Source organism: Musca vetustissima, unplaced genomic scaffold, assembly GCF_032173495.1.
Source record: "Musca vetustissima isolate MV318-11 ecotype Yass unplaced genomic scaffold, APGP_CSIRO_Mvet_v1 utg35356, whole genome shotgun sequence".
Classification (NCBI taxonomy): Eukaryota; Metazoa; Arthropoda; class Insecta; order Diptera; family Muscidae; genus Musca; species Musca vetustissima.
In genome coordinates this window covers 6,339-27,169 of record NW_026879948.1, presented here as the reverse complement: position 1 = coordinate 27,169, position 20,831 = coordinate 6,339, and the positions used below count along the sequence as shown (strand labels likewise).

The 20,831-nt window shown below is 35.5% G+C and overlaps 1 long non-coding RNA gene across 1 annotated transcript; it reads right to left on the bottom strand.

Annotated features, from left to right (window-relative positions):
- Positions 1-935: 935 nt before the first annotated feature.
- Positions 936-2,031, bottom strand: LOC133325196 (uncharacterized). Its single transcript, XR_009754154.1, has 2 exons — positions 1,833-2,031; positions 936-1,076 (listed from the first exon to the last, which is right to left on the bottom strand). It is a non-coding gene; the product is annotated as an uncharacterized LOC133325196 (long non-coding RNA).
- Positions 2,032-20,831: the final 18,800 nt, after the last annotated feature.

The following is a 20,831-nucleotide window of genomic DNA, read 5'->3' as shown; positions in this document are numbered from 1 at the left end:
CAAATTTCGTGCAAATCGAAAGATATATTAAATCGGACGAAAATATATATGGGAGCTATACCTAAATCTGAACTGATTTTCACGAAACACAGCAGACATTATTCTACACTCAATTCAGTAAGCTATATCAAATTACTTGCAAATCGATAGATATTTTGGGACTTTGTTGCACCATTTACCTTAAATCGGACGAAAATATATATGGGAGCTATATTTAAATCTGAACCGATTTTCACGAAACTTAGCACACATCATTCTAGGCTTAATTTAGTACGCTGTACCAAATTTCGTGCAAATCGAATGATACTTAGGGACTTTTTTACACCACTTACCTTAAATCGGACGAAAAAATAATGGGAGCTATATCTAAATCTGAACCGATATTCACGAAACTTAGCACACATCATTCTAGGCTCAATTCAGTACGCCTTGCCAAATTTCGTGTAAATCGAGAGATATTTGGGGACTTTGGTCCCCATTTACCTTAAATCGGACGAAAATATATATGGGAGCTATATCTGAATCTGAACCGATTTTCACGTAACTTAGCATACATCATTCTAGACCTAATTCATTAAGCTGAGCCAAATTTCGTGCAAATCGAGAGATATATAGGGACTTTGGTGCACCATTTACATTAAATCGGACGAAAATATATATGGGAGCTATATTTAAATCTGAACCGATTTTTCCCAATTTCAATAGGGTTCGTCCTTGGGCCAAATCAGTGACCTATGCCAAATTTCATCCAAATCGGATCATAAATGCGACCGGTATTTTGTTCACAAAAATACATGGACGGACGGACAGACGGACATGCGTAAATCGACTCAGAAAGTGATTCTATGAATATTCTCAAAAGGAACCATGTGTCTATCTCGTTTCCTTTTGCCTGTTACAAACATATGCACAAAGACAAATTTTCGGAAATAGCATCAAATTTTAGAATAAGTTTATTTAGATTTGTTCGAATTGGTCACGTTTAGCACTAATTATGGCCTTTAAACGGCCAATGAAACCGTCACACGCTGCCCGAATGTTGCTCTGCGGTATTTTGGCCCATTCCCGGCGAAGTGCTTTCTTGAGGTGACACATTGGTATTTATACCCTTCACCACATTGTGGTACAGGGTATTATGCCTTTGTGCATATATTTGTAACAGGCAAAAGGAAACGAGATAGACATATAGTTCCTTTTGACGAGCCCTGTTGAAATTGGGAAAAATCGGTTCAGATTTAGATATAGCTCGCATTTATATTTTCGTCCGATTTAATATAAATGTTGCACAAAAGACCCTTTATATTCTTCGATTTGCACGAAATTTGGCATATCGTACTAATTTGAGTCTAGAATGATGTGTGCTAAGTTTCGTGAAGATCCGTTCAGATTTAGATATAGCTCTCATGTATATTTCCGTCCGATTTTACTTAAATGCTGCACCAAACTCCTAATGTTTGTCTGAATTATACGAAATTTTCACAAAGTATCAAATTGAGACTTGAATGACTTTATTGAATTTTGTTGAAATTGGTGCAGATGCAGCCATAGCTTTCATATGTATTTCGAATGGGTGTCTGATTGAAATTAAATTTTTAACAGTGCGGCGCACCGAATAGCTTGTATCAATTTTGCTATAAATCGTATAAATCGGACCCAGACTACTCTAGATTCGCCCGAATGAAATTAAATTTATCATAGGTTGCAGAAAGACATGTGTATGTTCCTTCAGGCGAACATTGACATGCAATGGTAAGGATACATATGTATAATATACCCAAATTGGTGAAGGGTATTATATAGTCGGCCCAGTCCGACTTTACTAGTTTCCTTACTGGTTTTTATTGCCTACCTTGCTTTCCAAAATACTCCAGGCACAATAGTCCAAGGGATTGGTATCCGGAGATTTTGATGTCCATTGTGTGCTGGAAATGAAGCGAGTAACCTCATTTTTTAACCATTCTTGGGTGGAGCGTACTGTGTGCGATGGTACTCAGTCCTGTTGGAATGTCCAAGGTCTGCGGCCAAAATGTTGCGCGCCCTTCAGAATATTTTCGCGATAATATTCGTTATTTATTCTGATGCCACTAGGGACATATCACACATCAGAATGATGTGTGCTATGTTTTGAAAATCGGTTTAGATTTAGATGTAGCTCCCATATATAGTTTTGTCCGATTTTATATATCTTTCGATTTTCACGAAATCGTGCATAGGATACTGAATTGTGTCATGAATGATGTGTGTCTAGTTTCGAGAAAATCGATTCAGATTTAAAAATAGCTCCCATGTATATTTTCGTCCGATTAAGGGTAAGTGGGGCACCAAAGTCTCTAAGTGTCTTGAATGACATGTTTTAAGTTTCGAGAAAATCAGTTCAGATATAGGTATGTCTAGAATGACATGTTTTTAGTTTCGAGAAAATCAGTTCAGATATAGATATAGCTCCCATATACAGTTTTGTCTGATTTTATGGAAATTGTGCACCAAAGTATACTGCATAGTATACTGAATTGTGTCTAGAATGTTGGGTGTCAAGTTTCGAGAAAATCGGTTCAGATTTAGATATAGCTACAATATATATTTTCGTCCCATTTAGTGTAAAGTATGCACTAAAGACCCAAAGTTTGGCCGACCAGCACACAATTTTGTACAATATACTAATGTTAATATAATTGAATGTTTTGTACGTTGAAGTATTTCTAATAACGTCTCTTATATATTTTTCGCTCATGAAAAGTTTATTTACACAAATATTGTGTTTTTTTCTGAATTTGTATTTGCACTTGATGCTGTTGTGGCTCTGCATGTTCATGAGGATTTTCGTGTCTTTGAGATGGAAATCTGTCCCTACCATGGCTCGTTTGTTATGTTTCCTTCCTTACTGGTTTAAGTTGGTGCAGATGCAAACAAAGCTCCCACATATATTTTTGACAGACTTCATGTTAATTATGCATCAAATAATCAAAATCCCTGCACAAAGTCCCCGAGATGTCGAAATACTGTAATGTGGGGACTACGTCAAAACATATTTATTATGTAGATCAGTAAATGTAGATCGTAAATGTAGATCAGCCTCCAATAAAAGGGCAATACTAAATTACAAATACTCTTCGTGGGGAAATATGGCTAAAACCCCAAAAATACCGAAAATGGGGCGGTACAATTTGAAAAGATTTATGTCAAAGTATGAACTTGTATCGAAAATTTTCCACCACTTCGGGGGAAATACATTTAAAGTTTTCAACGTACCATTATCGGTATATGGAACCTAAGCCAAAACAGCGGCCGACATTGGTAATATTTGGTAGAATGATATGCCAGCCAAATATAATTTAAAATATTTAAAATACCGAATATTAGGGGTACCATAAAACATGAAATATTAAAATTATAACTGATTTGATTGAAAACTAATACTTATCCACAAAATGCACAGTGTTACAACCAAAAAAGCACCGTGAAAGGATTAAACAAAAAAATCGCACACACATAGACACCGTAAATGGAATACCAGCTCTCATATGACACTGGCTATAAGCACTTTCAAATCCAAACAAAAATACATATATAGATAGCAGATACAATAACAACAACAGCAGTAGCAAAAACAACCTAAGAGGTAACAATATCGCACCTAAGGACAATGACAAAAACATACAGCATAGCGAACGTACCTTTTTAAGGGCATTCCCCGAAAACACAAAAAAAAAAATACAAACACCATATAACTGTTATGTGCCTCTAGTATCTACTAACGTCACAACCTCTCCGAGAGACAAAAACAACAACGCCACTAAAGGTAAAAACAATGACTAAAACAAGCGATAAGAATTCGTGTCGGAGGACAGGATACAATTTTAAATACGTTGTTAAGAGAAAAACAACTCAATTTTCGCATCGTTTTTATTTCCATTCCTTGCTTCTGGAATATTTGGTCAAATGGGAAAACAGACGGTTTTTACGATCGGTTAGGTGGCATAAAGAATGGTGAGAGGGTGGAGAGTTTTGTAAACTGAAAGATTAACCAGAAGGGAGCCATTAAATCGAATATGCCAGTAGTGTAATTTAACTGTAGAGGTAAAGGCAATTGTAGTTGTAGCATTTACAAAAAATTATTATCAAGAAATGTGAATGAAAAAATACAATTTTAAATAGCAGTCTTTAAATTTTATGTGATTTTTCGATTTTGCGAATAAATATTTAACATTTGTTATCTATAGTTTATTACCCATTAAACTATTGGCAACAAATTCTATGTGGTAAAAAACTCTGATACGTTTATGTGGAATATTACCTGACTTTTGTTATTTACTGATGTGTGGTTTTCCGTTAGTTACATATTGGTTATTTTTTTACACAAATCACATTTATTACTTTAATTTTTTAACAATATTTTCAATATATATATATAGACCCATTCACAAGCACCTAGCCCAGTTTCAATCGCTACAAAGAAGAAGTAGTGTTGCAATATTGAAGCATCGCTGAGTGGACGGATTCACAACATTGAACGCTTCAAATTTCTTCAGTTAACTGCTAAGAGAAGGACGAAGAGTTTTGCTCTAATTGGAAATCAAAAGAGGAATTTTAAGCCGTTTTGTTACAACATCAAATCTTTCGCAGCAGCAGATATCCGTTGAGGGCATTTAAATCCCAACTCCAGTAAATAATCCATAGGTCTATCTACCATGATGCTCTTTGGTTGATGGGATACTTGTTAAGCACGCTTTATTTGGAGAAGTGTTTAATAATCTGTTTAATGTATATACCCCTTTCATATCCAAAGATATTAATAATTTCTCTGATGTATTTGTAGAAAAAATTAAATAGGAGCCTGACCCATAAACATGCTTATGATAGTTACTTACCTTCTTAGTTAGGTTGTTACAAAACGGTTGTTCCATAAGCCGAGCTTAAAAAAGATTTCCAAGCGCGTCGGTCTTGAGCGCATATCCTCAAAGTTGAAAGACCGTGTTCGAAGATGTTGTTTTCCACTTAGTCTTTCCATTTAATTCGTGTCCTTCCCCTTCTACGGGAACCACCCGTAGGCTCGCTTTTATATGCCTTTTGAGCTGGGGCCTGCAGCTCAATACGACTGACTATGTCGATGTCCGCGTAAAAATTTTAGAACTCGTAGAACTCATTCGACGCCGATAATCACCGTCGACGCTGATCGGCCCGTAGATCTTTCGGATAATTTTTCTTTCAAACACCCTAAGAGCTGCCTCATGTGCTTGCGCAAGTACCCATGCTTCAGATCCATATAACAGCACGGGTATTATCAGCGTCTTGTAAAGTGTGAGTTTGATCTGGCGGGAGGTGGCCTTGTTTCTAAACTGCTTACTTCGACCATAGTAGCATCTGTTGGCCATCACAATCCTTCTCCATTCGTTTTATTTATGGCGGTACCAAGGTATGTAAAATCTTTAATTACCTCGAAGCTGTAGTTCTCAAGTTCCACAGTTGTTCCGTGTCTACTGGACGTCTTGCGCATTGATACCATTAGCTTGGTCTTCTCGCCGTTTACTGCCAGACCCACTTTGGCAGACCCCTTCTCAATTTGTTCAAATGTGGCTGTTACCGCTTGCAATGTTCGACTCATTATATCGATGTCATTGGCGTAGGCGAGTAACATGTGTTGTTTGGTGTACAGAGTATCATTTCTGTTTACATTTGCGTCTCGTATAGTCTTTTCCAGCAGAATGTTAAAAAGATCGCACGACAAACTGTCACTTTGTCTGAATCCTTGTCCGGTATTGAAGGGCTCCGATAGGTCCTTTCCGACTTTAACTGCTGTCCTAGCCGTATTAATTTTGCAAGAATGCCGAACGTAGACATGGCTTTAACACCTCCGAATGGATAGGGCTTTCGCATGCGGCTTTATAGTCGACGAATAGGTGGAATGCATCGATGTGTGTTGCGTGGGTCTTTTCCAGGAATTGGCGCAGAGTAAAAATCTAGTCAATGGTGGATTTGCCAGTTCTGAAGCCGGATTGGTGTGGTCCAATAATGCCATCCGCCATTGGCTTCAATCGTTCACACAGCACAGTGGATAGCACTTTGCATGCGATGGGAAGAAGGCTAATTCATCTATAGTTGGCACATATCGTCTTGTCTCCTTTTTGGTCCACGGGACACAGGATGCTGAGGTTCCAATCATTGGGCATGCATTCCTCTAGTCATATTGTACTAATCAGCTGGAGCATGCACCTGACCAGCATCTAACCACCAGTCTTGGATAGATCGGATGATAACCCATGATTATAATAGTTTATTTTTAACCGACCGACCATATGATACCCCACACAATCTCCACTGAGCTCTAAGTTTCTGCGCATCTATATTCCGAACATGTACAATATTTCGCGACATTTGCACTCTCTTCACCGTAATACTTTCTGAATCATATTTTCCCCGAGTAAAAATTAACTCGATAAGATTCAAACTTTGTTATTTAATAAATTATACATGGCTGATCGAGCTTGAGGTCAATATTTTTATTTATTTATTATTCTCCGATATTTCGAAATTAATTGAATTTCATCTTTTGGTTTTTAAATAACGAACATAAAATAATTAGTTTAATATTAAAATAATTAGTTTAATGACAAACATAAATAATTACTTTGGAAGAGTTAGTAAATCCGCATCCCCGTGGAAAATTTGTGATGTCCGGCAGGCTATCATCGACCACAATAATACTAAACAATATCAGCATAGGAAGAACCCTGTAAATATTTACGTATGATTCCCATGCAATAATATAATTGGTACAAATTCAAATGTCAACCATTCCTCTTGGATATACCATCAACTTCTCGGGTATATGTCCTTCTGGATTAAATATATACACCATAGAATTCATATTTTTCACACAAAAGTCTGGGTCCATTTGACCCCCAAAATATTGACGTAACTGTGTCCTGTGTCCTGTATCGTGTTTACGAATTATAATGAACAGACAAACGGACACACATGTATAAATCGACTCAGCTAGTCGAGACACCGGTATACGTTAAAACTTTTGGGTCCACCAAAAGCTATATTATCCTCACAAAATAGTTTTTTGGGGTATAAAGTAGCAATCATAGAGGATTTTGCAATACAAATTGGATATATTGGTGCACGTTTCTGTATAATTTTTCTATAGCGGAACTTTCCAATATTCGATATATTGGGAATTGGAATTTTTAGATCTCATAGTGTAACAAATATTTCTTTCAAGAGCTATCAGTATTGGTCCAGAGAGAATATATTGTACAAAAAGTTCCTCGGTAGATTTGGCTGAAGACATGTAATATCAAAAATAAAATAAAAACTAAGAAGAGGTGGCAGAGAATTCATCACACTATAAATCCAAAACTTGAGCTCTTTATTCTTTAGCCTTTTGATCCCCATAAGCAATTTTTCAACATTTTGTTCATCGAAATTTTTCCGCTTTCGAGTCGAGCATAATGATCGAAGTTTTGAAATGAAAGGAAAAAGGAAGAGCCTACGTACCCACCATCATGCGTTGTGTTGATAACTGGTATTTATGTCGCAGTTGATGCAAAATTGCATCTACGAATTAAATTCAAATTTGTCAAGGTACGACATTTTACTCTGGAAAACGTCAGCGATTGATAACTAATCCACACAACTATTTCACTTAAAATATTTTATAATATGATTTCGGCACAAATTACTTAGCTTTGCGAGATAAAAAAGTCGGACTCTTGTTATCATCCACACGAATACACATTGAATTACGTATTGTCTGTTTAGTATAGAACAGGAAACGTTTTTATGATTTCTATGCTTTTTGTAACCTTCACCACTCTGTGGATGTGTAACAGGCAAAAGAAAACAGAATAGGATGAAATTCGGCAGAGCTCATTTACCTGGGACAAGGACGAACGCTATTGATATTGGGAGAATAACGTTTTATACTTAAGTATAACTACAATATATATTTTCGTCAGATTTAATGCAAAATGTGCACCAAATAGTGCACAATTTATCTTTTGATTTGCATGACATTTGGTTCAGCGTATTGAGTTGAGTATAGAATGATGTGTGCTAAGTTTTGTGAAAATCGAAATATGGGTCCCATATACATTTTCTTTCGATATTTTGTAAATGGTGCCACAAACATCCTATATATCTCTCGATTTACCCGACATTTGGCATAGAGTACTGAATTGGGTCTAAAATGATGAGTGCTAAGTTCCGCAAAAATCTTTTTAGATTTAGATATAGCCTCTATATATATATTTTCGTCCGATTGTATGTAAATGGTGTAACAAAGCACATATATTTCTTTCGATTTTCACAAAATTTGGAATAGCGTACTGAATAAGGTCTAGAATAATGTGTTCGTGAAATCGAATATAGTTCCCATATATATGTTCGTACGAGTTTATTTAAAAGTGACACAAAGCTCCCAAGTTTTTCTAATTAAGACGAAATTTGGAATATCATATCATATTGATTTATAATGATGTGTTCAGATTTAGATATATCTATCCCATATATATTTTCATCCGATTTAATGTAAATGGTGAACTATGTCCTCTACTTTTATTTTGATTTGAAAGAAATTGGTCTAACGTACTGCGTTGGATCTAGAATGATGTCTGTTATGTTTTATGAAAATTGGTTCAGATTCAATATAACTCCAATATATATTTTCGTCCGAGTTTAGGTATATATAAATGTATTTATGCTAAAAACTTTGATCAAAATATGTAAAATCCCAATATTTAAGATATATCACATTTTCAACCCAATCAGCTACAATATTGTATTTTGGGATCTAACTCGGTGGAAAATAACTACAAAAATTATCAATACTACTTCACTTTCTAAGGTAACTCCCAAATATTCGGTATTATTAAACATAAGGAGGCTTTTTGAAAAAAAATATTTCTTGTTTAATATAATAACTTCTCATGGAGCAGAAAATCTCTCTACCAAAACTTATCAATATTGGTCCATGTTTAGTGGTAGTCTACCATATTTTGGGTTCTTTTTAGTGTAGGTCCCAAAGTATCGAAACCATGACGAGTTTAAGAATGTGTTCCCATTATATTGGCTATAAATTTATATATTGAAATCTCATTGATTAGAAAATCTCCATACCAAACATGATTAAAATAGACCAAATTTTTTCTGGTACTGCCTAAATAAAGTTACCTCATTACTCTGTATTTTGGAGTGATTGTGTACGTTTTTCGACCGAATTATCTCCACCAATTATCAGCACCGCAACGATAAAGGAATTTGAAATCCACACCAAGTATAAAAAATTCGGCCCGACCGAATTTAAAGCCGTTTATACTTATTTTATTTAGTCTCTTCCCGAAGCATAAATTATGCATTATTGGTTTGATATTTATATAAACAGATTAACTTATAGGAAACCTCATAGTTATATCACATTTTAATATATATCCTTGATCAGCATAAAATTCTAATTTTAATTCGCCAAATTGCCGTTTTTCATTCTAATGACCGGTCATAAAATAAACTAATTTCTTTCTATTTTTATTGACAAATTTATTTTTGTTGTTGTATTTTTTTCTCTACAAAATTCGTTAATTTTATTACCATTACTTCTGTCCCATTCACTACCTTTAGTTCCACCTCATGTTCGACGTAATTTTAAAACTTTGTAAACAATCCCGTATTTGGTTCTCTTTTTTCAAAGAAGAAAAACAGAAAATAAACATCATGAAAATACATATTTTTATTGTATTTCTTTCTTGGGATTTCTATCGATTTTTATCCAGTCATCAGTTTGTTTGTAATTGGTTGTGGTGTCTCGGCCCCCTTTTTTATTTTTTTTTTTTTGGTTGGCGAGCATATACGCAATAAACAAATATAACTAAGAAAACTTTTACTACTTTTAATGATGCTGACAATTCGTAACATAACATGAATGGTGAACATTTTTTGGAATGGGATGAGACTCTGGTGGAAGAGGGGGAGAGAAATCGATGAAATGAAAAACTTTGTTACTATAAACAAACACCCCACAATCAAATGTTCTATGGCAAGTTCAAATCACACCAATATAAAGTGAGTCTGTTTTTCAAACAGTTTTACCATTTCTTTGAGGATTTCGAATAAATTGTTAGGAATATTAAGTTAGTCATAAAGTTTGTATCGTTGAAAATCCAAGACTTCCGAATCGAATATGTACCGTCACATATTACAAAATTTGATTGAAATATGTAGCACCAACATTGCTACTTAAGAAGTCGTTTTGATCTAGAGAGATAGATGTCCAGTGGTAAACGGGATAACCCTCATACAGGACTATGTCGCCGTTTTACTCTAGACAGATAGATGTCTAGTGGTAAACGGGATAACCCTCATGCAGGACTATGAAGCAGGAATTAATGGCTTTCAGTCGCAACAGTTAACCAGGTTATGGCTTCAGTATCAGATGGACGGTAATTATCTGGGTTTGTCTAGCTGCCTCAATTTGTAGTAAGCCAGAAGTAACAGTACGGGGTCAGATACCGACCATGGCTAGAAATACGCGATTAATCCTTTTCTCCAAATAAATTTTAGACGCAACGAATGAATTCGAGGAATATTATTTATTTAAAATTCAGTCTGTGTAGCTGAAATACATCATCTTATCAAAATTTGGTCCCTTGTTTAGGACATCCCCTATATTGAGGTACCTCCAAAAATTTTTTGTTGTGGTGAGTGTGGGCACATTTATATACCCTCCACTATAGAATGAAGAGTATACTAAGTTTGTTTTTATACCCTTCACACACTGAGGTGCAGGGTATCATGTCTTTGTGCATATGTTTGTAATAGGCAAAAGGCAACGAGATAGACACATGGTTCCTTTTGAGAATATGCATATAATCACTTTCTGAGTCGATTTATGGCTGTCCGTCCGTCCGTCCTACTGTAGATGTTAAATTGTAAACAAAGTACAGGTCGCATTTATGATCCGATTTGAATGAAATTTTTCACAAGTCACTTATTTGGCCCAAGGACAAACCCTATTGAAATTGGGAAAAATCGGTTCAGATTTAGATATAGCTCCCATCAGGGACGTACGAAGGGGGGCGGCCCGGGGGGCCCGGCCCCCCCCCCCCCCCCCGAAATGAATTTTTTTTCACTGAAATCGGTTCATATTTGGATATAGCTTCCATTTCTATTTTCATCCGATTTTAAGTAAATGGTGCACGAAACTCCTCATGTTGGTAATATTGACATGAAATTTTCTACAACGTACACAATTGAGCATTTTGATATTTTTGATATTTGCTTTAAGTCGATTTACATAATTTTGTCCCATTGTAACAAACGAATGACATGTTTAAGGATTCATCTAAGTCAGTTCACATTTAGATAAAGGTCATATATTTTAGTTCATCCAATTTCATGTTAATTGCCCTTCTATTAGGATGCATTTGTTTAATATACCCACAGTGGTGAAGGGTATCATATAGTCGGCCCCGTCTGACTTTACTACTTTCCTTACTGGTTTTCTTTTGCAACTTTAGTAACTCATCGAATCAACAATTTCCGATCCTATAAGGTATATATATTGATTAGGGTAAAATAACGATTTAAAATCATTGTCTGTTATAATCACTCTATCCTCTAAACGAATTGAGATAAATCGTCAACATTTTGAATAGAATTGTATTTTCTGCCTGCAGAAGGTCAAGTTCGAAAATGGGCTATATCGGTCCACGTTTAGGCATACTTACTTAGCTGGCTTGTGACAGAACTTTCGTTCCATAAGCCGAGCTAAAGAAAGATTTCCAGGCGCGTCGGTCTTTTGTGCAGTCTTTCCAATTTGAAAGACCAAATTCTGCCTTCCACTTAATCTTTGCATCTTATTCGTTGCCTTCCCCTTCTGCGTGGACCATCAACTGGTTCGCTTTTATATGCCTTTTGGGCTGGGGCAGCTTCATCCGTTCTCACAACATGACCTAGCCAATGTAGTTGCTGCAGCTCAATACGTCTAAAAATGCCGATGTCCGTGAATAGCTGGTACAACTTATGATTCTTTCGACGGCGATATTCACCGTCAACGCAGGTCAGCGCATAGATCTTTCGGCGTAAGTACCCATGCTTCAGCGTCTTGTAGAGTGTGAGTTTGGTCTGGCGGGAGGTGGCCTTATTTCTAAACTGCTTACTTAGACCATAGTAGCATCTGTTGGCCAACACTATCCTTCTCCGAATTTCACAACTGATGTCATTAATTTTATTTATGGCTGTACCAAGGTATATAAATCTTTGTCCGAGTCTACTGGACGTCTTGCACTGCCACTCCCACTTTGGCAGACTCCTTCTCAATTCTTTCAAAGGTGCCTGTTACCGCTCCCATTATGTCGATGTCATCGGCGTAGGCGAGTAACATGTGTTGTTTGGGGTACAGAGTGCCATTTCTGTTCACCTTTGCCTCTCGTATGACCTTTTCACACGACAAATTTTCACCTTGTCTGAATACTCGTTCGGTATAAAATGCCTCTGAGAGTTCCTTTCCAACTTTAACTGCTGATCTTGTGCCACTTAAAGTTATCCTGCAAAGCCGTATTAAATTTGCAGGAATACCAAACGCAGACATGGCTTTAAACATCTCTGAATGGATAGGGCTGACAATGCGGTTTTATAGTCGACAAATAAGTGGAATGTGCCATGTGCTTTTCATGGGGTTTTCCAGGATTTGGTGCAGAGTGAAAATCTGGTCAATGGTGGATACAATAATGTCATTGACCATTGGCTTTAGTCGTTCACACAGTACGCTTGATAGCACTTGCCATGGGAAGTAGACTTATTCATCTATAGTTGGCACATGTCGTCTTGTCCCCTATTTTGTGCACGGGGCACAGGATGCATTCCTCAAGCCAAGTTGTATAAATGAGCTGGTGCATGCTCCTAACAGGCATCTGACTACAGGTCTTGGTAATCTGGTAATCCATCGGCACCTGCTGCTTTATTGTACTCTGACCTCATCTTGCCTAGGTGGTATACACTCTATACTGTCATCTCTTATAGGTTCTGGGGTATCGTATTCACCGCCACTATTAAATACCTGAAAATGTTCAAAATTCTCCTTCCAGATCCTCAACATGATGCCTGTATCTGTCACCAAGTTTCCTCCTTCATCTTTACAGGAGGATGTGCCTGCACCAAAGCCTTCGGTTTGGTGTTTTACTCGTTGGTAAAGTTTCTGGACTTCATTCTGACTACTGTACCTCTCGATTTGCTCACGCTCACGCTTTTCTTGTTCTTTCATCTTTTTTTCTGAAAATACGTTTCTCCTCCCTCCTTTTCTCCTGATAAGTCTCCATCGCATTACGTGTTGCTACTGCCTGCAGGGCTGCCCACGTTTAGGCATAGCTTCCATATAAGTGTACCCCCTATTTTGGGGTTCTTGAGCTCACTTTTCAACCGAATTCGCTTAAAATAGGTATATAAGATTATTATTGTAGACTAACTTCCTCCACTAAAAATTATAAAAATATGCCCACATATTCATATAGCCCCCATATAACGGTACCCACCACAGTATGGAAGGTATCTTAATTTTGTCATTCCATCTTTAGGTCTTCGAAGTATTTATTTCCGACCCTATTCTTGATCAGGGTAAAATTCTAATGCAATCTGGAAATGTCCAATGCCTGTTGTAATCACGCTAAAGTCTGATTGAAATGAGAATGGGTGCTGAAATGTTGTATAGGGTTTTTATACCCTTCACAACACTGTGGTACAGGGTATTATATATTTGTGCATATGTATGTAACAGCAAAAGAAAACGAGATAGACATATGGTTCCTTTTTGAGAATATGCATAGAATCACTTTCTTAGTCGATTTATGCATGTCTGTCCGCCCGTCTGTCCATGTTACAGGTCGTATTTATTATTCGAATTGGATGAAATTTGGCACAGCTCAGCCAAGAACGAACCCTATTGAAATTGGGAAAAATCGGTTCAGATTTAGATATAGCTCCCATATATAGTTTCGTCCGATTTTAGGTAAATGGTGCACCAAACTCACAATATTGGTCCGTTAGAGACAAAATTTTGCACAGGGTATTGAATTAGGTCTAGATTGATGTATGCCAAGTTTTGTTGAAATCGGTTCAGATTTAGATATAGCTCTTATATAGTTTCGTCCGATTTTTGGTGAATGGTGCACCAAACATCCAATATTGGTCCGATAGAGACAAAATTTTGCACATAGTATTGAGTTAGGTCTATATTGATGTATGCCAAGTTTGCTTGAAATCGGTTCAGATTTATATATAGGTCCCATATATAGTTTCGGTCCATTTTAGGAAAATGGTGCACCAAACTTCCAATATTGGTCCGATTGAGGCAAAATTTTGCACAGAGAATTGAATTAGGTCTATATTGATGTATGCCAAGTTTGGTTTAAATCGGTTAAGATTTAGATATAGCTCCCATATATAGTTTCGTCCGGGCGAATGGATCACCAATATTGGTCGGATTGAAATAAAATTTTTCACAGAGTACTGGATTAAGCCCAGATTTGTGTATGCGATGTTTTGTTGGAATCTGTTCAGAATTAGATATAGCTCCGATATATAGTTTCGTCCGATTTTAGGTAAATGGCGCACCGAGGAGTCTATGTTTGCTCCATATTCACGAAATTTTGAAAATCGGTCCAGTCCGATTTTATGCAAATGTAGGAGCCTATGTCTGTTCGCTTTACATGAAATATTGCATAGCGTATTAGATTGAAGATGTTTCAAGTTTATATATAGCTTCCCTATATATATTTTCATCAGTATCATCAAAATGATTTACCAAACAACTAAAGTTTGTACGCTTAGGACGAATTAGTGCACTACGTACCAAATCGAATTTAGAATAACGTGTATTGGATTTTGTGTCGAGATAAATTTTGGATAGCGCAAAGTGTTGGAGCATACCAAATGGTGGATGCCACGGTTGCTCAAAGATATATATATATATATATACCCAAAGTGGTGAAGGGTATCGTCCGACTTTTGAACTTTCCTTACTGGTTTTTGAAATTGGTGCAGATCCAGCCATAGGACCATTGACTTCAAATTGGAGTATGGGACAAACATATGTAAAACATGACACACACAATTCGGTATGCTACAGACTAATTACATTGCACACACTTAGATTGAGCAACGTGCCTAAAATACCGAATATTGGAGGTACCGTTTTATGGGGGCTACATATAAAGAAGATGCACATGTTTTTTTAAGCCTGGGGATTTGAAAATCATTTTCTACTCATTGGACCCATAAATACAAAATTACCCTAACTAAATATTGTATATCAATCCTAGTGATGATATGGTTGCAACCTATAGTAGGCTATACCAAAGTCGGTCTATTTCTCTATTTACACTTCAAAAGCAAAAAAAATACGACTCAAAAACATATATAAAGTTTTGTAGTAGTTTGAAATCAATAATGTTCACCAGCGAAGGACCAAAGCACGCACATATTCGAATGCCTGCATCTCCTCTGTACAGTAAATTCGGAGGGGAGATGGTTGCTTGTTGGCTGTTTGTAATAGAGTAAGAAAATATGTAAATATAAATTGAATAAGAATGAGATGACAAATTGCTGAAAAACAATCAAATAAAACTATGAAATATTCCCCATATTTCACAAAAACAACAAGAAGGGCAAAAAAAAACAGCCATAAGCAGGAAATGAATGTAACACAATAACAGGGAAATTGTTGTTGTGTAATTACATATAATCACTTTTATTGAAATTGTTATAGTTTCTCAGCTATATATTACTTTTCTTATTTCGATGGAAGTCAACAAAGGGAGGTAGACATTTTTATTAAAAAATTCTTTTTTCTGTTATTTATATTTGTAAATTTTGTAAGTTAAATATATGTTGTATGTGTGTTGTTGTTACGTTTTTATAACCTTCACCACACTGTGGTACAGGCTATTAGGTCTTTGTGCATATGTTTGTAACAGGCAAAAGGAAACGAGATAGACACATGGTTCCTTTTGAGAATATGCATAGAATCACTTTCTAAGTCGATTTATGCATGTCCGTCCGTCCGTCCGTCTGTCTGTCTGTCCATGTTAAATTGTAAACAAAGTACAGGTCGCATTTATGATCCGAATTGGATGAAATTTGACATAGGTCACTTATTCGGCCCAAGGACGAACCCTATTGAAATTGGGAAAAATCGGTTCAGATTTAGATATAGCTCCCGTATATATATTTTACCGATTTAATGTAAACGATCCCTATATATCTTTCGATTTGCACGAAATTTGGTATAGCCTTATCATTTAGGTCTAGAATGATGTCTGCCAAGTTTCATGAAAATCAGTCCAGATTTAGATATAGCTCCCAAATATAGTTTCGTCCGATTTCATGTAAATGGTGCCCCAAAGTCCCTATATATATTTCGATTTGCACGAAATTTGGCACAACGTACTGAATTAAGCCTAGAATGATGTCCGCCAAGTTTCGAGATTTAGATATAGCTCCCATATATAGTTTCGTCCGATTTCATGTAAATGGTGTGCCAAAGTCCCTATATATCCTTCGATTTGCACTAAATTAGGCATAACGTACTGAATTGAGCCTAGAATGATGTCTGCCAAGTTTCGAGAAAATCGGTCCAGATTTAGATATAGCTCCCATATATAGTTTCGTCCGATTTCATGTAAATGGTGCCCAAAGTCCCTATATATCTTTCGATTTGCACGAAATTTGCTATAGAGTACTGAATTAGGTGCAGAATGCTGTGTGCCAAGTTTCCCAAAAATTGGTTCAGATTTAGATATAGCTCCCATTTATAATTTCGTCCGATTTAACGTAAATGGTGCACCAAAGTCCCTATATATCATTCGATTTGGATATAGCTCCCATATATAGTTTTGTCCGATTTTATGTAAATGGTGCACCAAAGTCCCTATATACCTTTCGATTTGCATGAAATTTAGGACAGCGTACTGAGTTAAGTCTAGAATGATGTGTGCTAAGTTTCGTGAAAATCGGTCTATATTGAGATATAGCCCCCATATATATTTTCGTCCGATTGAAGGTAAATGGGGCACCAAAGCACCTATGTATGCTTCGATTTGCACGAAATTTGGCATAAAATACTGAATTAGGTCAAGAATGACGTGTGTTAAGTTCGAGAAAATCGGTCCAGATTTAGATATAGCTCCCATTTATAGTTTTGTCCGACTTCATGTAAATGGTGCACCAAAGTCCCTATATATCCTTCGATTTGCACGAAATTTGGCATAACATTCTAAATTAAGCCTAGAACGACGTGTGTAAAATTTCCTGAAAATCGGTACAGATTTATATATATATATATATATATAGATTGAGATATAGCCCCCATATATATTTTCGTCCGATTGAAGGTTAATGGGGCACCAAAGCACCTATGTATGCTTCGATTTGCACGAAATTTGGCATAAAGTACTGAATTAGGTCAAGAATGACGTGTGTTAAGTTTCGAGAAAATCGGTCCAGATTTAGATATAGCTCCCATATATAGTTTTGTCCGACTTCATGTAAATGGTGCACCAAATATATCCTTCGATTTGCACGAAATTTGGCATAACATTCTGAATTAAGCCTAGAACGACGTGTGTAAAATTTCCTGAAAATCGGTACAGATTTATATATATATATATATATTCGTCCGATTTTATGTAAATGGTGCACCAAAGTATATCCTTCGATTTTCACGAAATTTGGATTTATAAGTAAATGAAGATATCGGTTTAGATTTCGATATTTTGCTTTAAATTTATTTACATAATTTCCCATTGTAAGAAACAACTCTATATCTGACCAAAATTTAGTATAGGTTGCGGAATGAAATGTTTATTTTAATGTTAATGGCCCTTCAAAAATGCGACGTCCGTTAGGATCCCATCTGTTGAATATACCCATAGTGGTGAAGGGTATCATATAGTTGGCCCCGTCCGACATTACTACTTTCCTTACTGGTTTATTTTAATGAAATACACTTTTACAACAAAGTTTCTCTTAATTTACATCATTACTTATGTATGCGTAATATCAGCTAATGCACAAATGTTTGTGAACGTGTGTGTGCTTGTTTGAAAACATTGTATATTTTTGGCATTCTCATTTTACCTCTGTTAAAGGAAATGTGGAAAAATATGTTGTTGTTGTTGAAAGTGCATTTAAACAAATACAAAACTTTATATTCACTTACTTTATATATATATATTGTTGGTTGTATGCAAATGTTTGATAATGTTGTTTAGTTTTGGATTGACAATAAATTATTATTATTATTATTATTTTGATATATAATTAGATTTGTAGATGTCAATGCCACAAGATTGGTTCAAATATATGAATTCTAAGGTTAATGTATCAAAATGTAAATTGCTGCCAGGAAAAAATTAAATATCAAAAAATTATATATCAATTTGGAAATTTGGACAAGGACTTTAAACATGGGGTTATGAAACGTGGACTAATATTGAAAATGATCTTCAAAGATTTTGTTTACACGACAAGATCCCGGAATGACAAATAACTCGATTATTGAGAATGTTATTAAAGTCCATTTCTGATAAAAATTATAGGTACTTTGGTATACTTTGGTATACCATTATATATATATAAGAGCATAAAATGGATAAATGTATATATGGGAGCTATATATAAATCTGAACCGATTTTCTCGAAACTTAACACAAATAATATTTGACTTAATTCAGTACGATATATATATATATATATAAATCTGAATCGATTTTCAGAAAACTTAACACACAACATTCTAAACCTATGTCTTTACGTTGTGCCAAATTTCGCGCAAATTGAAAGATATATAGCTTCACCAAGGAACCAATAGGCTTATAGAAACAAAACGTTCTGAAATTAGTATAACCTAACCTGTTACAAGTTTGTTTGAAATCGCTTAATATTTGGATAGAGCTTCCATATATATATTTTAGCCCGATTTCAAGTAAATTGGGCATCAAACTCCTCATGTTAGTCAGATTGACATCAAATTTTGCACTACTTACAAAATTGAGCATAGAATTACGAAATTGCGTTTTGTAGAAGTACAGACATAGCCCAAGGGATGACTTATTTATATTTGTTTGAAGTCGATTTACATACTTTATGGATAGATCTAGGTAGATTCACATTTAGATAAATATCACATATTTTATTTCATCCAATTTCATGTTAATAGTCCTGTTTAATATACCCATAGTGGTGAAGGGTATCATATAGTCGGCCCCGTCCGACTTTACTACTTTCCTTACTGGTTTTTTAACTAAGTTAGTGTTAAAAAATAGGCGAATCAAAAAAAATTTCAAAGATCCGCCATTTTGTTGATTTTTGAGCAAAGTCAATAAGTCAATACGTGAGCTAGACATGTACCCTTTCTAACACCGTCGGAATTTTCGGATTCCGATGTTCCAGTGAGGTGTTATCATGCCCGCCATCAAAAATAAGGACTTTTTTATACCATAAAACAACAACAAAACAATAACAACAATTTTTTATAAATTATTTTTCTTTTCCTTTAAATATTCAAATATATATCTGCAAAGTTTATTGATTAACCAGCCCATTGAAGGTCTTGAAAATTTAAAATCGATAATGGGGGGTTCCCTTAAAATAGAATCTGACGAAATTAAATTGTATGAAATTTGTAGAAGCTCATTTATTTTGCCCAAAGGCCCTACTGAAATTAGGAAAAATCCGGTCAGATTTAGTTATAGCACCCATATGTATTTTCGGATTTAATGTAAATGGTATACCAAAGTCCCTACATATATTTCGATTTGCACGAAATTTGGCATAACGTACTTGATTGAGTCAAGATGATGTGAGTTAAGTTTCGTGAAAATCGGTTCAGTTTTAGATATAGCTCCCATATATATTTTGGTTTATGTAAATGGTCCACCAAACTCCCAATATTTGTCCAATTCAGACAAAATTTTGTTTTATATCTGTGAAGAGTTGCTGTAATTGATTCAGATTTATATATTGCTCTCATATATAGTTTGGTCCGATTTTATGTAAATGGTGCACCAAACTCCTAACATTTGCCCGATTGAGACAAAGTTTGTTCGCTAAGACAGAATGTTACACAGCGTACTGAAATAGGTCCATATTGATATATTGGGAAATCTACTCAGATTTAGATACAGCTCCCATACGTGCATGGTGCAATAAAGTGCCTATGTTTAGTTCGATTTACACGAAATTTTGAAGAGGTTATCTTAGAGTGATTTTTATTAAAGTAGCAAAAATCGGTTTAGATTTCGAAACATCTCCCATATATATTTTCGTCTAATTTTATGTAAATGGATCACCGAGGAGGCTTCATATACACGAGCGCACTGTGCTGCAGGATACAAAATGGTATATGCCACGGTTGCGCAATTAGGTCTAGATTTACTCACATACATACATAATTTTGCTTCGGTTTCTCGCCGATTGACATGATTTTTGTAAATTTTAGAATGATCACATCATATATTTAATATCGTCCGACTCCATAAGGTGATATGTCTGTTCTATCTACAATTTTTTTGTAGAGCTATGGCCACTAATTATAAATGTGAAATCAGATTTTAAAAATTAAATTAAATTTAAATCAAAATGGCAGATCAAATATAAGACAAAAACTGAATGTTTAATTCCCTGGCAGTTTTTAAAACATGAATAGCATGAAATACTTTTTATGTACTATAGTACTATTTTATTGAAAAACGTGCTCAAAATCCCCAAACTACCAAATATTGTGGGGTCCGTTTATGTAGGGCCAACCCCGAAACCTAAGCCAATATTGATAGGTTTTGGTA